Raw genomic sequence first — 9,886 nt, forward strand, 5'->3', positions numbered from 1 at the left:
TGTGTGATAATAAAGAGCTGTACCTCCTGCAGGGCCTCACCACTCTCATCCTTATAGTTAACAAGTAGTGCACTGACGTCCACTTTAATAATCCGTTAACTCCACACACTGCTTCATCTGCTCCTTCCGTGTTTCTCCCGTCCTCGTCGTGCCACAGGTCGGAGTAGAAGTATAATGATGTGTTTCAGGTAACTCACTGCTGAGCCATACGCCGGCTACTAACAAGCCACAGAATATCTGAGTGCCTCTTTGTCCACCGGAGTCTCCACAGACAGAGCGGCATTGGCAGCAGCGTGCCCCTCTGCTCTGCCCCCAGGCCGGCTCATGTTATACTGACCTGCCCGACTGAGGAGGGCCACAGTTCAACAAGACCGGCTGTGACCAGGACGCACCCTTTGGTGTGACCAGCTAAAATCACCGCAGTAGGACCTCCCAGTTTACAGTCATCAAAAGTAGTATTTAGGTGCACGTTGTAATAACTGTTCACACATTATCCAGAAACTAACATGAATACCATATATTGGCCAGTACAGCAGGATAGAGAGGCTTACATTTGGTTCTTTTCAGCAAATCTGGGATAGATGGGCTGATAGAAACCGTCTTGATAGGTCTGGCTCTATTTCACATCCATGCACACTGTACATTACATATTGAAGTTGCTTTTAATTAAAAGAATAACTCACAAAGTACTTGTAATTACCTCCTTAGATCCCACGTTGTGACAAATACTACAGCTTCTCCATGGTACTCTGGCTCTCTTAGGGTCCAGAATGTGCACATGCATGACAGATGATTGTTGGATAATGTAATGTGTGTGTGTGTGTGTGTGTGTGTCATGGCTGGTTAACTGTCTCTCTCTCTCTCCACAGTACCTGCCCTTTCAGTGGCCTCTGCTTGACGTCCCGGGAAGATCTGCAGTGAGAGACTCTGCTACACCAACTCACCTGGTAAGACCTGGTTCAAGGTCAAAGGTCAAAGTGTTTATTGTTAGGAAACGTGTTTCCCTGTACAGTGAAATTCTTACTTTGTTGTCCACATGAATGCCACAAAATACAAATGAAATATAACGTAGATAAATAAGTAACACAAAATCTAAGGCACTTTAAGCAGCAAATGCAGCAATATAATAAAAATATATAAGGATATAACAGAATGTATGCTGTATGGGAGCAGCATGTGCAGCAGTCAACAGTCAATGTGCAGTTTGTTATGGTTAAACAGAAGGCAGCAGGGTCAGTAGCATCTGACACGCTGCAGGGTTTCCTCTTAAATACATCAGTGAGTCACATGAACTCTTGTCACTATAAATCCTTAATCACCCTGTGGTGTGCGATGCTTGTTCCTTGGCTCAGTTACCTTCGTCTCTCTGAGCAGCTCGTGCTGCCTCGGAGGCGCTCAGAGAAACTCCTTAGCAACAAACTAGAACAAAACCAGCGTTTTCCATGTAACAGACACATTGTTCATGTTTAGTATCAAGTTGTGAGTTGAGTAGTGGTGAAGAAGCTGAGAGTCCATGACAGTGTTTACATGCAGCCTCTGCATCTCCTCTGCCTCAGACATGATATTAATAGTTGCACCGCCGTCTCCAGTTTATCATGTGTGACCTCAACACACTGAAAGAGCAAGACAGAATCACCGTGGTCATGAAGGCCAGTGCCTGAAGTTAAAGTACTAGAAACCTGGTAAATCTGTGTTTACATGCACTGGTTGCATTTCACCTGTCATCAGCTTTATTTTGGAAGCTTTTCTTTCTTATTTTAAACGTTTTCAGTGATGTTAAGCTCCAGTGACAAACTGTGGAAACTGGAATATGTGCACTCAGAGTAGCAGTTTGCACAGTTGTGTTTTTTCTCCTGTAAAATCGCGGGTAGCCTGGCTCATCCAGACCTCAGCATGAAGTGAATCAAACAGCCTGAGAGGAGAAACGTCACTCCAGTCTCAGTCTGGGAGGACGGGTCACAACCAGTCATCGGTTCTTTTTAAAGGGTCACAGCGAAGCTGGAAACATTGTTCAAGGTTCTAACTCTGTGGTTTCAGTCAAACGTTGGCCTGAATTCTTTAAATACAAGGGTCTATCAGTCCTGGTCTGGCCTCGCTGTGTGAAGTCTGTTCAGACTCGTGTAAAGGCCAGTTAGAAACCATGGGCAACAAATCTGTGTTCTTCAGGAGAAATCTGGCTGGTCTGTGTAATCCCATATCCTCAGCTGTGCTTCTCTTTACCGTGCCGTCAGGTTACTGTAACCAGGTTAAATACAGGTGAACTCACTGAAAGGTAGACTGAGCTGCTGCGTGGCCCGTCAGGCTGGTTCCAGCTGTTTCACTTCACCTGTTCTGATGCATATAGTTAGTGGATGTTAACTTTGTTAAGAGACATGAACGCCTCTTCACACCTAAAATAAGAAATGAGCAGCGATGAATGTTATCAAAGTTACGACTTCCCATCAAGCGACAGCTTTCAGCTTCCTGGAATAGTGTTGCTTCCTCTGAAAGCCAGTTAATCTTTACTGTCCAGTGCAGCAGCAGGTACAAATATATATTTAATTTAAATTGGAGGGAAATGCTTAGAAATAGTTGTGAATTTAGTAAAAATCACAGAACTGGCCTGAAATGCACACAGCTGTGTATCGAAGGTCCCACAGTTCACACTGCAGGTCAGGACCCAAACCCAGACATGAAGCCCAGGGAGCTCTCTGCAGACCTGTGTGGTCAGACCGGGCTGAGGTGCAGGCCATGTCTAAAGCTCTGGCCCCAGCTGTCTCCACTGGTTCTGCATCATTCTTTGACTGTTGTGGTTGTGAGCAGGGTGTTATCCCTTTACTCGAGATGTCATACTCTGAGTCAGAAGCTTTGTTCTTCTACATACACACCTGTTTTGTGCAGGATCGGTAAGATAAGTGTGTAGCAAGAGGCTGAGCTCAGTTGAAGGCCTGGTGGAGAACAGCTGTAACTATCAGAGGTCACATCTGCCACCTTGTGGACAGATGGCAGCACTGCAGCCTGTGATCACCTGTGTGTTTGTGTCTCCAGTCCAACAGTGTGCCGGTGGTGCAGCACCCCCACATGACCCACCTCCACCCACTGCTGCCCTACAGCCCAGAGGCCTTCTCCCCTCAGAGGGCCTCGCCTGGCTTCTCTGCTGACACAGGTAGCCGTTCTAGTGTTACCTGTCCTCCAGTCCGCTACTAGATGAGCACATGAATGTGTCAGCCAGTCACAGCATAAATGTAACGCGTACCTGTGTGAATCTGTGTGTGGAGCAGGTATGTCGAGGGCCCCTCGTGCTGCCTGCTACCCCATCTCTCCAGGAGGTGTGACTCAGCTCCCTCACCCTCTCGGTTGGCTGTGAGTAGAACATGTGATAAAGACAAACTCATACACTGTTGGAGGAAGCGACATTTGACCGTCTGTTTGTCTGTGTCCCTGTAGGCAGGGGCAGCCCATGTATCCCATCACAGGGGGGTTCTCACCTGCTGCTCTGGCCATGAATGCTTCCATGTCAGGGTAAGCTGCTGTGGGGGGGGCTTAGCCAGTAAAGTACAAATAAGGTGTGTTACACTCTGGCCGGCTCTGGTGAATGTTGTTTTGCTCTATGACATTAAATTGAACATTTGGTGCGTGTGTGTAATTTGTTGGCAGTCTGGTGTCGGGCAGCTTCTCTCCACGTTTAGTGCCAACCCCCCAGTCGTCCATCCCCCACCCAGCCATTGTCCCCACCGGAGTCAAGCAGGAGCCCGGAGGCAGCGGCAGCCCGACGCGCTCTCACCTGATTACCTTTCACAGGTAAACCATGCATTTCCTCAGTCACAAATAGCTGGGGGGCATTTCTAGTGTTGTTCTTCTTACTGTGCTGAACGTGCACTCCAACACAGTGTCTCTCTGTGTTCCTGTAGAAAGTCGATGCCTGGCATCCAGCAGGAGAAAGAAGACGAGAAGAAGCCCCATATCAAGAAGCCGCTCAACGCGTTCATGTTGTACATGCGGGAGGAGCGGCCCAAAGTGGTGGCACAGTGCAAAGTGAAGGAGAGCGCCACCATCAACCAGATACTGGGACAGAGGGTTGGTGCTGTTTGGCCTGTGGCTGTTGCTCTTTTTAAGTCTTTTTCATTTCTGTCACACGACTATACTAATAATAATAATAGTTTTATTCAGTAAGCACTGGCTCATTGTTCCTAAAGTTAACTATATCTGAGATTTAAAGAACGAGGTGGAAACGTGTAGAGTATGTTTGTTTTAATGACGTTATGATATTCTGAGGCTGAAGTTATAAATATTTTGTTAATAGTAAAAAAGTCAGAGTAGAAAACGTTGTTAGAGAAACTAACATTCTGAGAAAAAGTAGAAAAGGGACCAACAGAATGTTTCAAGAATAGAGACATGACAACATGAGTACAAGAGAAGTATAATTACTGAGAATGAAGTGATGATTCATGATAATGTGAGTATAAAGCCAGTGGTTCAGGAAAGTCGTTTTGAAATGAATCAGGGTCACATTCAGTCAATCAACTCCAGCGTTTACATTATCTCAAGCTTTCATTCTCAGCCCTCCTCATGGTGGCAGTGATGCTGTTGCACACGTGCACTGTGTGCTTTGTTGAAACAGTTACGGTATATGACCTGTCATTATAACAGCCAGTGTGTGTGCATATTGACTGTGTGTGCACGAGGCCTGTGCTTGTGTCGGTGCTGACAGTGTGACCCTGGCGTGTGTCCACAGTGGCATTCTCTGTCCAAGGAGGAACAGGCCAAATACTACGAACTGGCTCGCAAAGAGAGGCTCCTGCACTCCAAGCTGTACCCCGGCTGGTCGGCCAGAGACAACTACGTGAGTGCATCCTGCTCACATGCAGCTCTAACTGCTGCAAGTTTCCATCAGCGCAACGTGTGCACGGACAGCCGGTCGCTGCACAGCCGTGTTTTCATCAGCTCATATCAGTGTGTTTGTTTTTGTTCAGGGTAAAAAGAAGAAGAGGAAGAGAACAAAGAGTGAAACTCAGCGTGAAGGTAAGACGGCGTTCATGTTAGAACACGCCTTCGACACGGTGGTGATCAGTGTTACACCTCCCTGTCCTGTCAGTCTGCATGAGCTAATGCTAAGCTAACAGTTCACAGCAGCTCTGACTAGGAGCTCAGGTCACTAATATTGTAGGGCAACACACTGATGTTCAAAGCAGATCAGACCCGAGAATCCAGCGCAGTGGTTTTAAATACGGTTTAAGTCATGGTGGCCTCTTATTGCGCGGTTCTCTTTCAAACCAATGATGAGGCGGTGGCCTCTTCTTGTGCGGTTCTCTTTCAAACCAATGATGAGGGTAGATGTGTCTGTACAGAGCTGCAGTGGACTGATGAGTGTGTCTGTTTCAGCTCCTGCAGCAGTGGAGGATTTCTCCCTGCATCTGAAGAGACCTCGTGTCCCACCTGGACCTACACACACCTGTCCCAGGCCAGCCCCGCCTCCTCCCTGGACTCGCCGGCGACCCCCACCACAGCGCTGGCCTCACCCGCCGCTCCGGCCCCGACGCACACCGAGCACACGCACTCCTCCTATGGACACACGTCACCCTACACCGAGCAGCTGCAGCCGCTGTCCCTCACCACCAAACCCCACAGGACCCACACCCTCTGAGGCGTCGTCACTCCAGGACCCTCCACGTCATTGCCCTCCTCCGACGTGCCCACCTCCTCACCCTGCACGGCTTCTTCCTGGGGTCCTCCCACCTTTCCTTGTCCCGCCTCCAACCTTGACTCTCCGATCGGCAGCGAACTCTCACAGTGCCTTAACTCAGCCATTGTCACTCAGACGAGCCAATCAGCTGTGAGGAGCTGGTTTTACTGTGTCACACATGATAAAACGCAGCTCAGCGTGACCTGAACCTCTTTGTAATGCTGTAAATATGGCCCCTTAAAAACTTTTTTATATCACATTTTATATTAGTATGAGAAGTAACTGGTCAATATTTGACTGCATCTCTAATTTCTTCAGACTGTATTTTTTTGCAAACTCACTTTTTTAAATTCCTTTATATGAACTGAAAGTGAAGTGTGGCACAGGGTTGGTTTGCTCTCCATGCCGTTCACCTGGTAGTAATGATTGTTATCTGGTTCCTCAGTTAATAAATGTTCACTGAGTTCTGACATGTTGTGTGATGCTGCCAGTTTTTCTCAGAGCTCAAAACTCACTTCTTTGTAATCACACTCACCTGCAAGGAGGCAGGAGCACAGACTATTCCATGAGCTGCAGTTGTGGCACTAATGTGCCTTCAGACATGAGAGAACATCAGATACAAATCCTCTGGAGCAGCTGGAAGTACAAGACAGCCTGTGTGACAAGAACAGCTACAGAAAATATAGTCTTACAGAGTTCAGTGTACGGTAGGTAACAACAGCTCGCGTGTCCTTCAGCCTTGTGCAGTGGAAGGTTAACGGGCTGCAGTGAGGGGCCGGTAACCACAGAGTGGGCGCACATGAAGAACAGATACATCTGTATATAATGAAAATACTAGAATGGGAAAGTAGTTTGGAAGTAGAAGGTTGGTGACGTCAAGGAACGTCCAGGCCTGAATTAATCTAAAATTTGATTTTTGACCTACAGTAACCTTTGCTGACGGCTCATCAAGTCATGTCAAGAATCTTTATTGTCATTGTTCATAGCACAATGAAATTTTTTCTGGCAGCTCTCAGCTTAAAAGACAGACACATTATTTACATAACACAAAATTGTATAAGTCAATAATATGAACAAATAAAAAGGGATGTATGGGACCTAATGAGGTCAGCAGCATGTTAGCAATAAGAGTGTAGTAACATTATGAGGTGGAGCTCAGTGTAAATCTCTTTAAGAGGAGGTGTGAGGTCCAGTGTTCTATGTCTGTCCATAGGGGGGACTGAGAGGAGAGACCAGCACGTTTCAGCTTCCTGAGGAAGAAAAGCCTTTGCTGGGCTTTGTTCACCAGGTAGGATGTGTTCAGAGACCAGGTCAGGTCAGATGTGATGTGGATGCCCAGGAACTTGATGTTATCCATTTGCTCCACCACCTCCCTGTGTATGAGAAGAGGAGCATGTTTTGTCTTCCTGGACCTCCTATAATCCACAATGACCTCCTTAGTCTTGTTGGTGTTCAGGACAAGATTGTTATCTGAACACCACCTTGTCAGGTGCTGGATCTCCTCTCTGTAGTGAGTCTCATCATTGTCTGAGATGGTGTCGTCTGTGAACTTCACTACTGTGTTTGTGGGGTGAATGACATCACAGTCATGGGTAAACAGAGTGAAGAGAACTGGGCTGAGCTCACAGCCCTCATGGAGGAGACTAAGGTACTTTAAGACTCTTGGCACCTGATAGACCCAAAATGTGTGCAGAGATAAAGGGAGGCAAATAAAATAATAGTCTTTTATAACAGAACTTGATCATAGGTACATTTTTACCACCTGGATGATTAAACAATGGAATGAAAAGTTGGATTTTAATTATGTTGGAGTTTTACTCCAGGCCTGATGTAGTTCATGGAAATGAGTCATAAGGTTTTATGGTCAGCAGGTGAGTGTTGAGTCACCTGAAGAGCAAATATCCCAGAGAAACACCTGAGTGAGACGTGTACAAACCGTACCTTGTCGTTTCCCAGCACAAGAAGAGAAAGACGACGTTACACAACCAGCGGTCCTGTCATCACGCCCTGTAGATATGACTAAAGGTGCAGCTACGACTTTTTTTGTTTGCAAGAAATAATCAATTTAACAGTGAAATGTAAGATAGAAAACTAGTAAGTAATAGACATGAGCCGGGGGTGAACAAGAAAAAAGCTTTAGCAGTTTATAAAATGACATCATGTGAATAAAGTAACTGTATTTAAGGCTTTAGGATTGTGAAGTGCTGAATAGTTTGTATGTATTGTTGCATTTCACTTGTGAGAATTTTAAGCCCAGTTTTGCCTTTTTCTACAGTTTCTTCTTCTATTCTGCCGTTTTTTCAAGTCATAGTCTTTTCTCTCTGCTGCAGTGGTTAATTAGTTTCTTAAAACACAAAAGGAAACAGCTGGGAAGCACTTTCTGATGTTCCATGGCACAAAACTGCATCCTGAACACAAACGAGGTCAGCTGACAACAAAATGATATGGGTTTGTTGCATGAATATGTCAGAATTATTATTGCATATGATACTGTGTCCATTAGTAACCGATTCATTTGCTATGCCTTGTACGTCTCTAAACCTGTGGCACCTGATTTGGCAATAACCTGATGCAAATGTGGCTGCGAGTGTCTGCTGGAGTGGGCTGTGTTAGAATTTTCCTCTACCTGTCATTTCATGTAAGAATTTAAAGTGAGAACAGGACCAATTTACTCTAAATTTGATTCTAAAAGTAGGTTTCAGGAACTGAAGGTTTCACATGCTCATTGAAACTATTATAGGTTTAACATTTTAACTTTCATTTCCATATTTCATCTCAATGAAATGTCCTACGCACGCTCAGCAACTTATTAGACGTTCGCAAACACTGAGGCATGTGGAATTTTTCAATGTCACCGGTCTCTGGGGACGACTCGTATGAATAATGGTGTAACATGCCCATTAGTAGCTGGTGCTGCCAAACGTACAGGAGAAGGAGAGAAGTGTCAAACACAGTGCACATCTGATCAGACACAAGTGTGGGCATGCCATGGATCAATAAGGCCTTAAATAAATATGAATCCAGTAATGTATATTCAGGTTGTGTTAGTTAGTCTGTACAAAACATATCAGTGACGAGTTCAGTCAAGATGTTTTGGACAGAATTGTGCTTTTTGGTGCTTTTTGACTATGTCAATGATCATGAGAGCAAAGGGCCTAACTTCACATACAGGAAATGGTGCAGACTAAGTCAATGATCATGAGAGCAAAGGGCCTAGTAATGTCTAAAGTGCCAAAACACAGAAGAAGAACAATTCACTTAGTTTGTTTCCATGGTGCTTTTGTTGATTATACTTTTCCCACTCCACCCAATACCCTCTTGTTTTGAAATGTAGCAGATGGAAACCCAACTCCAGCATGTTTTGGTGCATTGTTACAGTGCAGTGTGGGGGTAAACTGAGTGTTAAGATTGTGGTGAATGAGAGAAAGAGGGAGTGGTCTCAGACTAACCCTGCGCAGCTACAGCCACTGAGCATGCGCTAAGTGCAGGTGGGCCACCTGGTGAATTTAATTAGCCCAATCAAACCAGCTCATTTGGTTGAAGAGGACCAGAACTTCAGGCGCTGAGAGACAATAACATCAACAGCACTTTTAATGTCGTGTTATTAAATCAAGGTTTTCTTTTACTGACTTTAGATCTGTGAATAGGAACTTTACCTAGGATATTAAAGAGGTTTATGATATAATACTAATATAATATAATATCTCTGTAACCTAGTGTGAAACTAGAAGAACTGTAACAATGAAAATAGCACAACACAGTCAGGACAGGTGCAAAATAAATGTAAGACTGTTTCGTCATCGACTCCACACAAGGAACAAGCTACGTTAGTGTTTCTCCTTAGTTTTTGCAGGTGATGCTTCACTGATTGACATCGATGCAGAAGTTGGAAACAAACATCTCTAGGTTTGTTTGTCATCGGGTGTTTTGAAGTCGATGGCCAAACCTTTTCCTCACTTAATATGTGGGACAGACTTTCTCCAGCAATGTAATAGGTATGGGACAGTGACAGCGTTGTTCTGAAAGAGGGATCTGATTCTTTTGTTTCGGTCTGAAGGGCAAACAGATTTCTACCATGGTGTCAGTCAGAGATACAGGAGAAGATTCTGTGCTGCACTATAACATCATCACACCTTTAGGAACGGCGTCTGTTCCAATAGCAGATCACTTCAGGGTTACAGGGATATTTTAGACAGAAATTCTGAGACATCAAAGGTTAAAAAA

The 9,886-nt window shown here is 45.1% G+C and overlaps 1 pseudogene; it reads left to right on the forward strand.

The window, feature by feature from the left end:
• The window catches only part of LOC109951186 (transcription factor 7-like 2), a 13,935-nt pseudogene extending 8,073 nt beyond the window's left edge, over window positions 1–5,862 (forward strand).
• The last annotated feature ends 4,024 nt before the right edge of the window (window positions 5,863–9,886 follow it).

Source organism: Monopterus albus, unplaced genomic scaffold (assembly GCF_001952655.1).
Source record: "Monopterus albus unplaced genomic scaffold, M_albus_1.0 scaffold368.1, whole genome shotgun sequence".
Taxonomy (NCBI): domain Eukaryota; kingdom Metazoa; phylum Chordata; class Actinopteri; order Synbranchiformes; family Synbranchidae; genus Monopterus; species Monopterus albus.